Here is an 18,760-nt window from a genome sequence, read left to right as displayed (position 1 = left end):
TCCGCCAAGGAGCCCAAACTGTGGCGGAGTATGAGAGCCAGTTCACCCGCCTATCCAAATTTGCGCCCGAACTCATCATGACCGAGCAACGAAGAATACGGCGATTTGTCCAGGGTCTGAACGTAGAAATCCAGAAGGACCTTGCGGCAGCCCAAATTAACGCCTTCAGCGAAGCGGTGGAAAAGGCCCAACGAGTGGAGAATGCGAGGCTCCAGGTGAAAAACTTCCAAGCGAAAAAGAGGGGATTCCCTGGAAGTAGTTCGGGGCAGGCGGATGAAAGTACCCCTCCCAAGTTTGGGCGGGGAACGGGAGGAGTAAGAATGCCGGGAGTGTCACAAGAGAGCCTGTCAAGAGGAAGCTCGGCTTCTACAGCACGCGGACCCTGCGGGTATTGCGGAAAATTAAACCACTCGGAGGACAATTGCTGGAAGAAAGGAGGAAAATGCTTGCTCTGTGGGAGTGCCGAACATCAAATTGCTAACTGTCCAGCTCGCCTGCGCGAGCGGCAAGGGACTCTGCCACCAACTACGACCAACCCTGCCCAGTCGAAGGGGGACAAGGATGGATCGAAAGTGTCCTCTCGGGTGTACTCCTTAGAAGTTGACCCATCAGAGGACGTGGAAGGTAAGAATTTAATGAACCTGGCCAGTGAAGGGGTACAGATCAGTATACTGCTCAATTTAATCCCGGAGTAGTCAATGATAAGGAATTTCGAGGACGAAATTCTTTTAAGGGGGGGAGAGTGTGAGAACCCGTAAAACCCTAATATTTTTTTTCTAGGGTTTATTTCCCCTTAATTGCATGTTTTCTGCATTTTCTGGCTTAGGAATATTTTCCTGGTGAATTTTATGAGCAGTTATAGTTTTTAGATGAATTTTCTAGTATTGGAGAGTTTTTAGAAAATTAAGAATATATATTGGACGTGGGACCCACTAGTGCGAAGTTCGGGAAAATTCGGCCAATACGGTTAAGTTTCGGATACTGTGAAAAATTTATCGGGTGTTAAGAGATAAGTAGTGTGTGTGAAGTGATTGATGTGAGAGAGAAAAGAATGATAAGAATGCATTTAATGAGATGCCACATGTCACGTTCTCATTGGTTATGACTTAAGAAACACTATTCACCTTTTGACAAATTTTTGACTTTTGACCCAACGAGTAAATATCTTCAAAAATTCACTAAAATTCCCTCATTTTCTCTCCACCATAGCCGGCCCTCTCAAGCTCCAAGGAAGACAAAACTCTTCAACATTCAAGCTTCTAACAAGTCCAAATCCACCAAATCAAGTGCTTAAGTTAGTTCTACTCCATAAAAACTTTCCTTCTAGTGCTAGTTAGTGTGTTGGTGAACTTTGTTTGAAGGATTAAGGTGTTCAACATCCTCCTCTCTCTTGTTTCTTGGTAAGTGAAGCTTGAAACACCCTACTACACCTAATGATGCTTATGTTGTGCTTACTAGTGATAAGAGTGCTGAAATTTCTGGTTTTTATCTTGGTTGGAATTGATTTGGTGAAGTTTTCCCTTTTATGATGATTTTTCTGGTTTAATTGGATTATGATGGTGTGGTTGTTTGTGATGATTGGCAATGGACTATAATGGCTCTAGTGGATGTGAAATGTGGTTAAATGCAATCAATTTTGGATTTGGTGTGAAATTGAAAAGTTAGGGTTCTTAATTTCCCAATTCTGTCCGGTTTTTGATCATAGGGTTAGAGGCCGAATTTGACTTTTCTCAAAACATGAAAGTTGTAGGTATTGATGTGATGGAGATGCCTGTAAAATTTCAGGGCATTTGGATTAGTGTGGAGTGAGTTATGACGAAATTACTGTAGCTGTTCTGCTTTGGACAGAATGCGAAAACTGCGATAGTAATTGGCTATTTTGACTGGAATTGGTTTGGATTTTGGAGTTGGTGTCTTCTGATGAAATGTAGCTGGATGACTTAGCTAACATATGCCTTTGGAATTTCGGCATTTGGACTTGTATGGACTGAGATATACCGATTACAGTTTTCTCCGTTTTGCAAACCTGTTTTGGGAATTCTGGTATAGTATTTCGTATATTTGACCTAGTTGTGTTAGGAACTGGATTGAGTGACCTTCTACATTGTTGTAGTTCTGTTTCTTGGCTTCGAAATGGTGGGTCTTACACCCCCATCCGATAATTGTAGTAAGAGTTGTGCCATTACCGCTTTTGGAGGCCAAAAACTGTTTTGTCGTTGGGACGAATGAGTTCCAATGCTTGATTTTCTGGTTTGCTATTATGCTTGTTTATGCATATGAAACCCTATTGGGTTATAATTGGCTTGGCTTTGTGACTCGTTATCGAGTCTTATGGTAATTGTTCACTTGTTCTAGGAGGAAACGGTGGTGCACGACGTTCGTTTAACGACGGTGCATGAAACATCATTTTCTCACTTGGTGAGTATACTACTCACTTAATTGTTACTATGTGGCTTTGCTAAATGTATATGTGATGCCTTGAAGGCTTACTTGGATATTGGAATTGATTAAGGTGAGGGTGTACTTGACCGCCCTCACCCCTTTTGATAGTATCACTGATTGGCTACCGTTTTACTGCATTACTGAACTTGATATACTGGATACTGAATTCCATTCTTGGAAACTGATTTGGTGTCATTTGGGCGAATGTCCAATGGCTTCACTGTATTACTGAGCTCAACCCCGTTTGGTAGTCAATTGGATCGAGCCGGCGAGGGCTTGGTCGTGAAAATTGTCATGCCACGGGGACTGTACTGAGGAACCTTGTGGTAATGAGACCTTTGGTTCCGGTATACTCGAGTATTACCAAAATGACTGAATGGAGTGCGGGCCCGGTTGGGGTATGTTGGGTGGAAGGAATGGAAGTGAAGTGAGGTCTACGGTTTGGTACTTTTAACATTGACGGAGGGTCAATGAGTGTGGATCAAGAATGTAAGCGTGGAAATGGGCTCTTGAGAGCCGACCGTATCCTTTCACTGAATTGCTTACTTCGAAATTGCATACTTGAATTGAATGGTTATGCTTATGTGATCTTAACTGCTATTGTGATAGTTGCTCACTGAGCTTTAGCTCACTCCGTTCCATTTGTTTTCCTTACAGGAAAATGAATACTTTTGGAAAAGGTTGTAATAGTTGAATGACAAGTTGAGCTCATGTATATGTGTTTTGATTAGCTCCTTGAGGGTGAAAACCCTAAGTGCTTTGATTGCACCAATGTTTGGGGTAAATGGCTATTGTATATGTATGAACGAAATGGATACTTTGGTAGGCCGTTTGGCTTGTAAATGTTGGTTTCCATTGTATATATATGTTTGGTAAATGTTTGGATGGATTTCGGATCACCACGGCTTTCAAACGGAAAAGAAAAAAAATTTGACCGAAGGTCACTGGCCTGAATCCGGCCAGGAATCCGGCCAGAAACTGGCCGGATTGAAGGCCGGATTGCCTGTGAAAATTTGAAAATCCGGCCAGTTGCTCACTGGCCGATATCCGGCCAGACAATCCGGCCGGAATCTTGGCCGGATTGCCGGCCGGATTGAGTGGAACTTTTGAAAAAAATTCGAAATGCTCACTAGACAGTATCCGGCCAAGAATCCGGCCGCTAATCCGGCCAGATTCCGGCCGGATTCTGACGTGGCCTGCACTATTCATCTTCGGCGCAAATTTTCGTTTTTTTTTATTTTGTGTTTTCTGACTTGTTTGCGTGCAATGGTGTGTTCCGGAACGTTATAGAACGACGTTAACTGTACCGTAGTCCTGGCGAGAGCTGGGCAGGCAGTCCGCTAACCCCTTTGGTTCGCCTTAGGGGAAGGTGGGGCTGTCACAAGCACGCAGGGTCAAATGAAGTGCAAATGAGGGATAGAGTGTACCTCCCTTGAATTGACGCCCTAATGAGGTGAAGTTACTAATTTACCCTCCAAAATAGTAAAAAGGTCAAGGTACCACTTAAATTATCAAATAAATCAAAGAAAATGTAAACCGACGTCAAATTGAATTACTCGAAGCATTCCAAGGAAAGTAAACTACTCGTACTTAACCAATTAAGACAAACAAAGACCCCATTGAAAGAATTAAAGAGGTCTAAAGGGCCAATTTATTATTATTATAAACACTAAGGGACTAAAAACATAAAATAAAATTAAGAATCTAAGGTGAAACTTACCAAATCAAACTAGAAAATTCACAAAAGGTAAACAAGGAGCAATTTACTAGTAGCTAAACAACCAAATGCCCAAGAATCCAAAAAAATCAAATTAACTACAAGTCTAGGAAAAAGAAATTATTAGACCCTTCAAATTCATTCTACAACTCTTTAAGTATCTACCCAAAATAAATCAAGATGAATTAAAGAGGGAATGGCATGTTAGGAGGACAAAATTAATTAAGTTTTCCAATTAATTGGGCCATAGATGCATTAGATAGAAGTCAAGGGGTGGGAGTGCAATTTTAGAAAATTTCCATGCAAGTTCATGCAATCTACGTGAAGAACAACATGAGAAACAACATTCTGCAGCAGAAATTTCTGCTGAAAGCTTTCGGCAACCCAGCATTTTACAAAGACAGCCTTCGAACATAGCCAAATCCAAACACAACTATCACACAATTCTCTCACTTTGCATCATGAAGCTTGTAGGCTTAAACACCCAAAATCGGACAAACAAGCATGCAAAAATTTGAACAGCTCAAGCAGCCTCATGCAAAGTTTTACAAATTTTTTTGCAACATCTCTTGTCAAACCATTAGCAACTCGAAACTTCAACAAGAGAAACAGCACACACAACTTGCTTTTAAGTTAAGGTCTCAAACCCAAATGTGAAAGCTTTGAACTAAGCGTCTAACTACACAATCACCATCATCTAAACAGGAAGAGCATTTAGAAAAATCTCATGCAAAAAGTCTGGAAAAGCTTTTGATGACAAGAAAACTGCTGCAACCTTCCAGCCGCAGCCCTCTATTCATTTCAGCATGTCAAACAGGTTTATTCATACCAAAATTCAACCTATCCGTCATCAACTAAACATACAACTTCATTGCATGATTGAATCAAAAAGATGGAGTTGATCAAGGATAGAATGAAGACCAAAACAGCAAAAGAAGAAAGAGTGCAGCAAGCTTTTTTTCAATTTGCTTCCTAAGCTTTCCAAGTTTGCTGCAATTTCCAGCCGCAGCTTTCTATTCATGCGAACCAGATTTTTGATTCAAATGCACAACCTTGATCAAATACTTTTTAGCCCAGCATCACGACTCTAAACCCAGCAACAAACTACCTAGTGACCACAATTCAAATGACCAGAAAAACTTGGGAAGACATCATACAAGATTCTGGAAAATGCATGCAGAAAAAGAGAAACAAAAACTCTCTTATCATCTCATCAACATAGGCTGAATACCAGAATTTTGGCTTGGGCATGCATATGGTGTATGAACTGAGCAACAAACCACATCATTACCATCATCCAAGCAGGCAGAAAACTTAGAAAAATCCCATGCAAAATTCTGGGCAAGTATGCAAACATTTGATGAACAAAACTGATGCAATTTTTTTTACCCACTCAGCCGAGAAAGCATTCATGAAAACGACTCAACGCATTTCCCATCATTCAAACCCAACATACAAAGACTTGAAACAACATTCTTCATGCATTTCCAAGCATTATTTTCCAGAGAAAAATTCCCAAAAACAATTGCAAATTCCAGTTTCACTCCCTCGGCAAATCACATAAATTTTCCAGCACTTGGTTGGTCTTAAATCCGAATTTACCTCGGTTGAATCATTGTGTTAAGTACCCAAAACTAACATGCAAGGCTACTTAATGAAATTACTATCATTTCTAGTTCAGATCAAGTTCGGACAGCAACTATAAACATCCACAAATCCAGAAATTCATTCGGCTATTCTCGGATGATCTTGCATGCAGCAGATTTTTTTTGTTCATTTTTATTTCTTGCTTAACCGAGCTAATGAGCTACATGCAAAGCTTAATCATCTTGTCTTAAGTTAGTTAATCACATTTATAAGCTCAGATTGCCTCAGGGAAACAAAATTAAAGCTGCATTATTCAAGTCAAGCTCTCGGCAGTCCCAAATTCTTATGCATAACAGATTTCTTTTTCTTCAAATCATCAAGTTTTCACTCGGCTAAATCACTAGATTATGCACTCAAAACCAACATGCATACCTAATAAATGGAATTGTTATCCATTCTAGTCCAAAACAGAGTCAAACACCAGCAACGTTCATAAAAAAAAAAATCCAGAACCTGTTCAGCTAATTTTCGGACAACTTGCATGCAGCAGATTTTGTTTTCCCTTCAAATTCTGGCTTAAACACAGCTAATAAATCCCATACAAGTTTAATCATCCATCTACTAATTAGCTAATCATACAACTAAGCTCAGATCATCACAACTTAGCAAATTAAAACTGAGATTACCATCTCAAGCTCTCGGACAGTACCAATTTTTTTTCAATCAAATTTCTGGTAACTTAATCCTTTATCCAAACATACAACCCTCACATGCATGCCTCCAACAGCCTCAACTACCCAAAATCAACTAGTTCAAGTCTATATATTACCTCAACCTGGAGTTTACACACACGGCTGGCAGCAGAAATAGTTTTCCTCCCTTCAACAGCCCAGAAATTGCAGACCGCTATCTCTCTCTCTCTCCCTTGCTCTGGCTTGCGGCTGGATGAAAGAAATTTGGTCTCAAGCTCTTCACCAGCTCACGGATGGAAGGCAGAATGGGTCGCAAGTCACTCTCTTCCCTCTCTAAGTTACGGATAGGAAGAAAAGAAACAAGAAGCTCGGCTCCCTCTTGCTCACTCTTGTCGATGGAACCGAGGCTACAGCTCTCACTCCCTCCTGCTCTCGGTCCAAAGCAGAAACTGAAATCTGTCGTGGAGTTTGGGTGCTTAGTGGTTGATATGAAGATGAATCGCGGATGGAGGAGGTTGAGTGTTTTTTTTTTTTTTTTTTAACTTTCAACTTAATAAATACAGAAATGATAAAATATAAATAATAATAATAATAACAAATTGCCAAAAACCAGGTAATAATAATAATAATAATAATGAAAATAATTTAAAAACTAAACAACTAAAAACAACAAAAATGGCCATTTTTCCATCTTTTTTGTTTCATTTTTCATTTTTCATATTTTTCATTTTTTCCTTTCAAGAAAGCATTGAATTTAAATTACAAACGACTAAATCATATTTTTTGAATGCTTTTCTTTTTTTCTTTTTTTTTTCTCTTTTTCAACAAATTCTATGATAAAACTTAAAAATAAAAATAAAACTGGAAACTAAAAACTAAAAATGAACACAACAAATAAAAAACTAAAAATGAAATTTCACCAAAAATTTGGTGTCTACAGTTTGCCCCTCTTTGTCTGAGTTTTGGAAAAACTTGAGACAAAGAAGTAGACATCAAATACTCACCTGTGTTATTTGGCGGCGAACACGTCTCGAACAATGGACGCTTTAGAAATGGGGACTGACCCCTACACGAAATGTAAAATGGGACTGACCCGAACGAAATTTAAAGAAGGGACTGGCCCAAACAGGAACTTAAAACGGGACTGACCCGAACAGAAAAATTAAAATTGGGACCGACTAGAGAAAGAAATTCAAATCATGGGACTGGCCCGAACAAGCTTTAATCATGGGATTGACCCGAATAAGCTTTGAATCGCGAGACTGAGCCGAACAGGCTTTGAATTGTGGGACTGACCCGCATAAACTTTGAATCGTGGGACTGACCCGAAAATGCTTTTGATCGTGGGACTGACCAGAAAAAGATTTTAATCGCGGGACTGACCCGAACAGGCTTTGAATCGCGGGACTGACCCGAATAAGTTTTGATCATGGGACTGACCCGAAAATGCTTTTGATCGTGGGACTGACCCGAAAGTGCTTTTGATCGTGGGACTGACCCGAATGTGCTTTTGATCATGGGACTGACCCGAAAATGATTTTAATCGCGGGACTGACCCGAACAGGCTTTGAATCGCGGGACTGACCCGCGGCTAGTGGCGATGCAAAATGAAATGCGCACTAGTGGGACTGACTCACAGCTAGTGGCAGAGTAAAATAAAAAAATGCCTTGACAATCGGTCAGTGGGATTAAACCCGAGCCTGCCGTGATAAAATTTGTGTTGATTTTTGATTGATGATTTTTCTTTTTGCTTTTCTTTTTGACTTTTGAAAATCTTTCCAAAAAATTAATTTGCCCCAGTATGATGAATTTTTGCAATGTGAGTCCAGAGTTGATTCTGTATCGCTATGCTGTTGCATTTTTGATGGAATTTGCTTGCGACATTTTCAATCTGCCTTTGTTCACCGGAGGACCCTTTCCGGCACCGATTCCAGTGCGAGGTGTGATTACTTTCATCTGTGCATGCAGTTTTTCTGCAAAAGAGAAAAGAAAACAAAGAAGTTGCCACCATCATTTGATCCGTTTTCCTTTGAGAATCGTGTAAACATGAGTCTTTCGATGCCTTTATCAACTTTTGTTGCGGCAGCCGATTGGGTTGGATTTTTCACCCTAAGACTTTTCCGATTTACAAACTGATCAGGTATGTGCTTTGCCATATTGTGAAGTCTGCGTAACTGACTTTGTTGAACCTTAACCCTTTTCAGGAGATGACTGAACCCAAGTATGCTTCGAATAAACCACGGGGATTGTTATTCACCAAAATTCAAAGATAAAGAATGAAGTGTGCAAGAAAATTCACATGTCATACAAGAATGCACACATAACCATTTGTGCTTAAATTCTACAAAAATACCATGAATGCAAGTAATTTGGAAAAATGAGCTTTGCAAAAGAATGTTTTACAAAATGACACAGTTTTGGCCAACAAATGTCATATTCAATTCTCTGGACATCTTTGTTCTGGAATTCAAAATTGACAGAAGTATGACAAAAATGAGGAGAAATCCAAATGGATCAACCACCAGTTGTTCCTCCTTGTGCTTGCTCATGCGGAAATCCTACCTTGGCGCCCTTTCGGGTTTTCACCAAGGTTGCCCCTACTCCTTTTCTTTTGTTTTGTTTTTGTTTTTGTTTTTCTCTTTTCCTTTTCTTTTCCTCCTTTTCTTTTGAGGTGCCCTTTCGGGTTTTTACCTAAGGAAGCAATGGAAGAGCTCAACCTTAATCGCCTCAGGAGTATGAGTTAAAGATTTCTGACATCAGTAAAATGCACTTCCCCTTGTAAGATTAAGCGAAGGCATTATGGACATCACTTGTCAGTTGATTAGCAAACTTTCCAATAGAAATACAGCAAGTGACGAAAGCCAGGACTTTGGGCTTTTGTAATGGGGTCAGGTGGGGTATTTCAAGAAAAGTTGAGGCTTGAAAGCAAATTTGATGAGAGGTGTGAAATAACCTGAGATTGCATCATTTTGAGATCATCTCCAAATTTTGAACAAAACAGAGGAGAATTTGCCCCAGTTTGATTGAATTCTTCTCTTTGTGCATTTCATTGCATTTTTCACTAGTGCACTTTCCTTCAAAAACTAAATTTACCCCAGTGTGGGGTTTTTCTTTTCTTTCTGATCATCATCTTTTTTTTTTTTAAAAAAAATGAATTTGCCCCAGTGTGGGGCTTGCAATCCTCAGGGGCTGCCAAACGAAAAAAATTATTGTTCTGATAGCTCAAAAGGGATGATTAGGGATGAAATGTTTTGATTGGAAAAGAAGATGGCCTGACTTTTGTTTCGCCCCTTGCATGATTTCCAAAAGAAATTTGCATAATCAGAAATAAAACTTCTTACACATGTCTGAGTTGATAGGTTGAGAGATTGTTTGTCCGTCCATCTCTTCAAGGATAAGTGCTCCACTCGGTAGCACCTTTTTGAATGACAAATGGCCTTACCAGTTTAGGCCAAATTCGTCTTTGATTTCATCTTGCATTGGCAAATCTCGCTTTAACTCTTTGTCCTTCTTCTCTAAAGGACCGGTGGCGGACCTTTTTGTTATGAACACAAGCCATACGACATTCAACTGCCTTTCATCCATCAAAATCAATCGTCGGTGACGCTGCTTTAACCAATCAGTTTAGAACTTGGCAGAGGAGGTATTTCTTGATGAAAGGCTTTCTTAACGAAAGGATTTTCAATGAAGAGCTTTCTTAATGAAGGGATTTTTCAATGAAGGATTTTTAATGAAGGGATTTTTGGCCTTCTCAAAGAAGGAATTTTTCAACGAAAGGATTTCTGACCTTCTCAAAGAAGGGATTTTTCAACGAAGGGATTTTTGGCCTTCTCAAAGAAGGAATTTTTCAATGAAGGAATTTCTTAATGAAGGGACTTTTGGATGAATGATATTATCGGAATCCAGAACAGTGATATTCAAAGGGTCAAATAATTTTCATCTTTGGCCATTTAAAAGAATTAAAATTCAGGACAATAATCAAATAAACAAATTGTGCATTTAATGGAAAAACTAATCCAAGCGGAAACAAGACAAAAATTTAATTGCGAAAGATGTTCTCATGAAGCTATTCACATATGCAAGAAATGGGTTTTGTGAACTTTAATAAATAACAACCCCTAGATTTATCGAAATTCCCTTCAAGAGGGAAGATACTCGGCCATCCAAATTGTGCAAAGCTCCTTCAGGATTTTCAAATTTCGTCGTTGGAGGTGGATGCCTCGAAGGTGTCCTGGTGTTCAGGAAAAGGATTTGTACTTATGATCGGCCCTTGTTCACCTCTTTTCCTTAGCACTATTTCTCCTGCCTCGATCATGTCTTGGACTTTGTGCTTAAGTGCCCTGCAATCGGCGGTTGAGTGGCCAGGTACTCCCGAATGATAGGCACAAATAGCATGTGGATTGTACCCAACAGGCATGCCATGAAGGTAAATTGGAGGGGGAATCACGCCTATTTTGTTGGCAACCTTCAATTGCTCATACAATTGGTCCAAAGGCCTGCCTAGGTTGGTGAAGGTTCGGGTATGGCTTTGATTGTAGGTTTCAGTGGGTCGGGGATAGTTGTAGATGGGTCTATTTGGTGGGGGAAATCTTTGGTGGTAAGGAGGCCGAGGACGAGCTTGTTGAAAGCTTGGTTGAGATATTTGGAAAGGGGTTGTAGGCGGGTTGGCATAATTTGAGCGAGGTCGAGGATGAGTGATATTGGTGTGGTAAACAGGATGAGGATTTGAGTAGTAGGGGTAAGGGTTTGAGTTGGTAGGGTATTGTCGAGGTCTGGGTCTTGGGACAGGGTTTTGATTCCAGGTGAAGCCAGTTTCCCCCTCCTTCTTTTTAAATTGCGGGCTCTTCTCACTAGTCCCCTGTCCTTGCAAAGCATCCAACTGGGATTTGAGGGCAGAGACATTAACAATCTTCCCAGCTTTCACGAAGTCATCGTACTCCTCAAGTTTATTGACAATGGCGGCGAACGAGCATCCAGTCATGCGAAAAATTTCTTCAAAATACGGGGGATCATGTGCTTTAATGAAAGTGCGTATGATTTCGTCCTCAGTCATCGGTGGCTCGACTTTGGCAGCTATCTTCCTCCACCTCTTGGCATAAGTCTTGTGATCCTCGGAGGGTTTTCTTTTTGTTCCTTCCAACGTGGTTCGTGTCGGAGCCAACTCGCAGTTATACTCATATTGCCTTATAAAAGCATTGGACAAGTCAATCCAGGTTTTTATTTCTTCGGACTTCAAATTTGAGTACCAGTCGAGGGCATCCCCCTCCAGACTTTCCGGGAACAACCTTAGAGGCAGGTTCTCGTCGTCTACAGGCTTTCCCAACTTGTTAGCAAATAGTCGGAGGTGTATCTTGGGATTACCCGTCCCATCGTATTTGTTGAACTTCGGAGTTTTGAATCCCTCAGGCAATTGTACATTGGGAAAGAGACAAAGCTCATCGTAGTCCAGGACTCCTTGCTTGTTCAACCCCTGACTCTTCCTCATAAACTCATCGAAACGATCAAGGCGTTTGAGCAGCTTTATATCAACGGGAGCAGAAGATTCCCCCATTTCTGCCTTGGTTTGAACAATATGGTCTGGTAGGAATGGCTCAGCAACAGGGTAATAAAAGGTATGTGGCTCAGGTGGTATATTTGAAGTGATTTGGGGTGGTGGACCTCGCGTGTGAGTAAGAAAAAATGAAGGATGAGGAGGGTAAGTGTATGGCAAATTTGTGGTGGGATAGGTGAAAGTTTCTTCGGGTGCAATAGGAAATGATGGAGTAACAGTGGCATGGGCCGAAGGTAGGACAAATGACTCTTGCTCAGGCTGTCTGGCGGGTACAGGTTCGGGTTGAACTCCGCTGCTAATTAGCTCATCATTTAACTTCCTTTGGGCGGCCATCTCATACGCCATCTCTCCAAACTTGGTAAGCATCTCAGTCAACTGAATCCCCGAACTTGCAGTCTCGGGTTGAGCGGTAGTAGCAGACCTATCTGACTGTTCCGGTTGTGAACTCATGTTTACACGACTCCTCTGGGCTTGACTACGGGATCGCGTTATGATGGGGCTTCGACGAGAAGCTATGTTTAAATATTACCTGAAAATTTTGGAATGATTGCCTTTAGATTTAGCCCTCGCTTAGATATTCCAATAAAAAAAAAGAAAAAGGCAAGAGTTAGTAAATATCCAGAAAATTCGGATGCATGTCCTATGGGGGAACCCTTTTTGTGCCAAGGGTAGGCCTAGAATGAAAATGCAATCCTCCAGAGCAGGCACTATACAATACCTGATGGATCCAATCAGCTTATGGAGTGAAAAATAATTTGAAAAAATTTGGCCCATTGGAATGAGAAGAGACGACGGTCAAAACGAGGACCTCGTCCGAAGGGATTGATCACTTTTGATCGAAACAAGAACTTGCAAAAATGCACGGGTTTGACCTTGACGAACTTCCTATCGAAGAGATTGGAATTCATTTTGACAACTTTTCTCAATGACGCACGGGTCAAAACTTCAACTGATCAAATGGCTGGATGCAATGGATGCTTTTCTCAAAATCGACTAGGTTTTCCATTTTGAAATTTGACATTGAAATCCTAATTAGTCAAATTAAATTGACAATTTATTAAATAACGACCGGATTACCCTAAAAAGGGAAACAGGTCAAATGAATTGAATGAAATTTATCCAAAATTAATCAGATCACCCCTAAAAAGGGTAAATTGATCAAATAGATTGAACGAAACTTGATTTATTCAAAATCGGCTCGATTGCCCTAAAAATGGGTAAATTGGCCAAATGAATGAAATTGAACTAGTGATTTATTCAAAATTCGGCCAAATGACCCTAAAAAGGGTAAATCGGTCAAATGAATTGACGATTTATTCAAAATCGACCAGGTGACCCTAAAAAGGGTAAAATGGTCAAATGAATTGATGATTTATTCAAAATCGACCAGATGACCCTAAAAAGGGTAAGTTGGTCAAATGAATTGATGATTTATGGAATGAATTGGCAAAGTGGATTGGTTGATTTGTCTGGCCATTGGTTATTTCAAAATTATTGAGATGCATTGGTCTATGACCTTCTAAAAATCAAATTTTGGCCTCAGTTTGTTTCTCGTCTCAACAGGAGGAATCATTTGTGAATTTCTTCAAATTAATGTCCTTCACGCAAGGGATTTTTACCAATTTTTGATAAAATGGCCAAAAAGTGATTTTTAGACGCTCATATTCCAAAGATCACTCTATGAAAATGATCGGATCCTACCTTACCTTGTGCACTACCCCTTTGGATGGTACAGAATGTAAACGTGCAAGTCTCACTGGATTAAGTATCCGAGACACAAGGTGGCTTATTCCTAAACACGGGATTCCCTATGTGGCATTCCCTTTCTATGGTTTATGCATGATGCCATTTATTAAAGCGATGTAAAACATGCAATTTAAAATGAAATCATGACATAAAAGGACCTTTTATACGCCAAGGTAGGCTTAGAATGCCATGCAATTATTAATCTATGAATGCAATACCAAAAATCTTTAAACGTGCAATAACCTATCTACGAGGGTAGGTTCTAAAAGAAGGTCATGCCAGACCTCTTATTTGCTAGGGTTTGTGAATGCAATGGGGACACAAAATCAAGAAAAGTTAGTTCAGCCAAGATAAATACACATAACACATTGTAGCAACGAAATCAAGCAATCAGTACAAAGAAATAAAGCAATAAAAGGGAGAAAGGGGTTGGATCCCTCCCCTCGTGAATAGTGTCCCTAGCTCAGGATAAGGCTGACTCTATCCTAGGCAAGTTACCATGGATGCATGAGGTATTGGTTCACTAATGCAACTAGACTCGATAGGTTTTAGGTCCCCAAGCCTTCAGACTTAGAAACCAAGGGTCATCAATCCCAAGGTTCTTTGTCGGTGGCTCGAGCGATTCCCCAGACATTGCTACGCACACGTCGTGTCACGGCCACATGTCTGAGTGAATCTATCAAAAATCCTTAATCTTCGACTAAAAACTAAAGGCTATTAACCCAAAGCTTAAAGCGGAAGATTAAGTGACCCCTTGGATCGTGTTACGCACACATCGTGTCACGGTCACACGTCCAAGTGAGTCGCCTAAAATCCTAATAGGGTGGAGTGGCGTGACAAGCCACTAAAAGAAAAATAAATGAGGGGTTAAAAAATTAAAGCGTATGCACGTATGCCAGTGCTCGTTTGGAGGGGAGGGATCGAGAACCAACGTGAGGCTCTAAGGTGACACACACCCCCCCCCCCAAATGCAATGCGAGCGCGAGGTAAGTAAGTAAACATACATCCAATCAACCAATCATACATTCACGAGCGAGGGAGTAGTTGGATACGCGTGAAATGCAAAAATCCTAATAAAAGAAAAAATGCAATCCTAAACACCCAAATGTGATATATGAAAAGATTAAAAGAAGAAAAAGGTTGATTAAATCAAATTTGCTCGGACTCTCGAATGTCCCCAGTGGAGTCGCCAAACTGTCGCGCCCCATTTTTTGATAAAATGAATAAATGGTTTAAAAATGTATTTTTCGATTCAATTTGCGATTGGAAAATGAATTGTGATTTAAAAGAAAAATGGGTCTAAATGGGGGTTTGAGAATGCGACGATTTGACCCAAAATTATAGTTTAAAAAGGGTTTTTAAAACTAAATACGGAGTCGCCACTTGGTAGTGAGTTAAGGTGTACCAAGTCACCTAAAAAATGTATTTTTAAAAAAAATAGGAAAAAGTAGTGAGAAACCCTTTTTAAACGACTCCTAGTCTACGTAAACCAAAGAAAAATGTTCGGGAGTCACATTTGACAAAGGGGAAGGCAAGGATAAAAATCCAAGGCACCCCTTTGACCTAGCCAAGGCTAGTTGCATGATTTAATCAAAGATTTTCTTGTTTTAACCAAAGAATTTATTACATTTGGATGTACTACATGAATGCAAACCCTAGACCTAGGGGTATTGGGGGAAATTTCTCTTCAAAGGTTGAGTGGTGCCAATCACATTAATTGTGAAGCCCAATAACGATCCTTTGAAGAAGTCACGAATAATGCGAGTGGGATGCAAATGAATGGAATGCATGTATGCAATGTGAGGACATGAGTTTGAAAAAGTAATAATAAACAATAAAAAATGTAAAGGAAAATGTGCACGTGAGTGGGCAAGGTACGGTATGTGAAATGATAATATGAAGTGCATGTGTGCAAGTGATGATAAAAGTGTTCGTGTGCAAGTGAAGAAACACAAAGGTGCTCGCGTGCAAAATGAGAGGAAAAATGAAAGTGTGATGAGGGTATAAAATGGTAGAGTGGATTTAAAAATGCATGAGCCTAGGGAATTCATGCACATTGGGTACGGGGAGACCTAAATCGTGACTCAATTTACCCTTTTATAGAGGGAATACAAGCGTGCTAAGGCTTATAAAAAGCCACACTCGTCTATATCCCATATTTAAGGGGATTCTCAAGCAAATGAACCCTTATAAACTAGCATGAAATGCAAAACCTAAATTGAGAGGGAAGGGATTAGAGGGGCATGCGAAATGATAAAACTAAGAAAAATGCATGACATGTAATGAACATGCAAACATGTACTAACGAGGGGAAATTCCTAAGAGTCTAGCATTGGACTAGCCCATTCTATGAATTCCGACTAGCGTTGGACTAGTGGAAACGTTCATTCATTCATCACATTCTTTCATGGCCATGGAAAGCGAGTAGACATGCCAAACACTCGTAAGCACATAGCACATAACACTTAGCATGCTCGACTAGATGCAAGGCCCTAATAAAGCAAATTAACACGTAACAACTAAGCATGCAAGACACATAAGACAATTAAAGCCCTAACTATTACATTTGCTAGCTAGGCATACGTCTTCGATAGGTCTTCATTGAATGCTCCTCCAAGCCCTATCTATTACAAGCCAAGAGGTGTACACATACCCCATAAAGAATAACTTAAGTAAAAAGCAAAAGTAAATGACATAAATAAAAGGAATCAAGGAAAGGCTAAGAAAGCAAAGTAGACATGCATATTCACATAACACATAGGAGCACGCAGGGTCAAATGAAGTGCAAATGAGGGATAGAGTGTACCTCCCTTGAATTGACGCCCTAATGAGGTGAAGTTACTAATTTACCCTCCAAAATAGTAAAAAGGTCAAGGTACCACTTAAATTATCAAATAAATCAAAGAAAATGTAAACCGACGTCAAATTGAATTACTCGAAGCATTCCAAGGAAAGTAAACTACTCGTACTTAACCAATTAAGACAAACAAAGACCCCATTGAAAGAATTAAAGAGGTCTAAAGGGCCAATTTATTATTATTATAAACACTAAGGGACTAAAAACATAAAATAAAATTAAGAATCTAAGGTGAAACTTACCAAATCAAACTAGAAAATTCACAAAAGGTAAACAAGGAGCAATTTACTAGTAGCTAAACAACCAAATGCCCAAGAATCCAAAAAAATCAAATTAACTACAAGTCTAGGAAAAAGAAATTATTAGACCCTTCAAATTCATTCTACAACTCTTTAAGTATCTACCCAAAATAAATCAAGATGAATTAAAGAGGGAATGGCATGTTAGGAGGACAAAATTAATTAAGTTTTCCAATTAATTGGGCCATAGATGCATTAGATAGAAGTCAAGGGGTGGGAGTGCAATTTTAGAAAATTTCCATGCAAGTTCATGCAATCTACGTGAAGAACAACATGAGAAACAACATTCTGCAGCAGAAATTTCTGCTGAAAGCTTTCGGCAACCCAGCATTTTACAAAGACAGCCTTCGAACATAGCCAAATCCAAACACAACTATCACACAATTCTCTCACTTTGCATCATGAAGCTTGTAGGCTTAAACACCCAAAATCGGACAAACAAGCATGCAAAAATTTGAACAGCTCAAGCAGCCTCATGCAAAGTTTTACAAATTTTTTTGCAACATCTCTTGTCAAACCATTAGCAACTCGAAACTTCAACAAGAGAAACAGCACACACAACTTGCTTTTAAGTTAAGGTCTCAAACCCAAATGTGAAAGCTTTGAACTAAGCGTCTAACTACACAATCACCATCATCTAAACAGGAAGAGCATTTAGAAAAATCTCATGCAAAAAGTCTGGAAAAGCTTTTGATGACAAGAAAACTGCTGCAACCTTCCAGCCGCAGCCCTCTATTCATTTCAGCATGTCAAACAGGTTTATTCATACCAAAATTCAACCTATCCGTCATCAACTAAACATACAACTTCATTGCATGATTGAATCAAAAAGATGGAGTTGATCAAGGATAGAATGAAGACCAAAACAGCAAAAGAAGAAAGAGTGCAGCAAGCTTTTTTTCAATTTGCTTCCTAAGCTTTCCAAGTTTGCTGCAATTTCCAGCCGCAGCTTTCTATTCATGCGAACCAGATTTTTGATTCAAATGCACAACCTTGATCAAATACTTTTTAGCCCAGCATCACGACTCTAAACCCAGCAACAAACTACCTAGTGACCACAATTCAAATGACCAGAAAAACTTGGGAAGACATCATACAAGATTCTGGAAAATGCATGCAGAAAAAGAGAAACAAAAACTCTCTTATCATCTCATCAACATAGGCTGAATACCAGAATTTTGGCTTGGGCATGCATATGGTGTATGAACTGAGCAACAAACCACATCATTACCATCATCCAAGCAGGCAGAAAACTTAGAAAAATCCCATGCAAAATTCTGGGCAAGTATGCAAACATTTGATGAACAAAACTGATGCAATTTTTTTTACCCACTCAGCCGAGAAAGCATTCATGAAAACGACTCAACGCATTTCCCATCATTCAAACCCAACATACAAAGACTTGAAACAACATTCTTCATGCATTTCCAAGCATTATTTTCCAGAGAAAAATTCCCAAAAACAATTGCAAATTCCAGTTTCACTCCCTCGGCAAATCACATAAATTTTCCAGCACTTGGTTGGTCTTAAATCCGAATTTACCTCGGTTGAATCATTGTGTTAAGTACCCAAAACTAACATACAAGGCTACTTAATGAAATTACTATCATTTCTAGTTCAGATCAAGTTCGGACAGCAACTATAAACATCCACAAATCCAGAAATTCATTCGGCTATTCTCGGATGATCTTGCATGCAGCAGATTTTTTTTGTTCATTTTTATTTCTTGCTTAACCGAGCTAATGAGCTACATGCAAAGCTTAATCATCTTGTCTTAAGTTAGTTAATCACATTTATAAGCTCAGATTGCCTCAGGGAAACAAAATTAAAGCTGCATTATTCAAGTCAAGCTCTCGGCAGTCCCAAATT

The 18,760-nt window shown here is 39.6% G+C and overlaps 1 long non-coding RNA gene across 1 annotated transcript; it reads left to right on the top strand.

Moving 5' to 3' along the window:
• The first annotated feature begins 1,209 nt into the window (after nucleotides 1-1,209).
• LOC140021357 (uncharacterized) lies at nucleotides 1,210-3,160 on the top strand. Its single transcript, XR_011825147.1, has 3 exons — nucleotides 1,210-1,400; nucleotides 2,356-2,418; nucleotides 3,100-3,160. It is a non-coding gene; the product is annotated as an uncharacterized lncRNA (long non-coding RNA).
• Nucleotides 3,161-18,760: the final 15,600 nt, after the last annotated feature.

This window comes from Coffea arabica, chromosome 1e (assembly GCF_036785885.1).
Source record: "Coffea arabica cultivar ET-39 chromosome 1e, Coffea Arabica ET-39 HiFi, whole genome shotgun sequence".
Classification (NCBI taxonomy): domain Eukaryota; kingdom Viridiplantae; phylum Streptophyta; class Magnoliopsida; order Gentianales; family Rubiaceae; genus Coffea; species Coffea arabica.
Note: the sequence above shows the minus strand (reverse complement) of the source record. Positions and strands in the feature narration are given on the sequence as shown.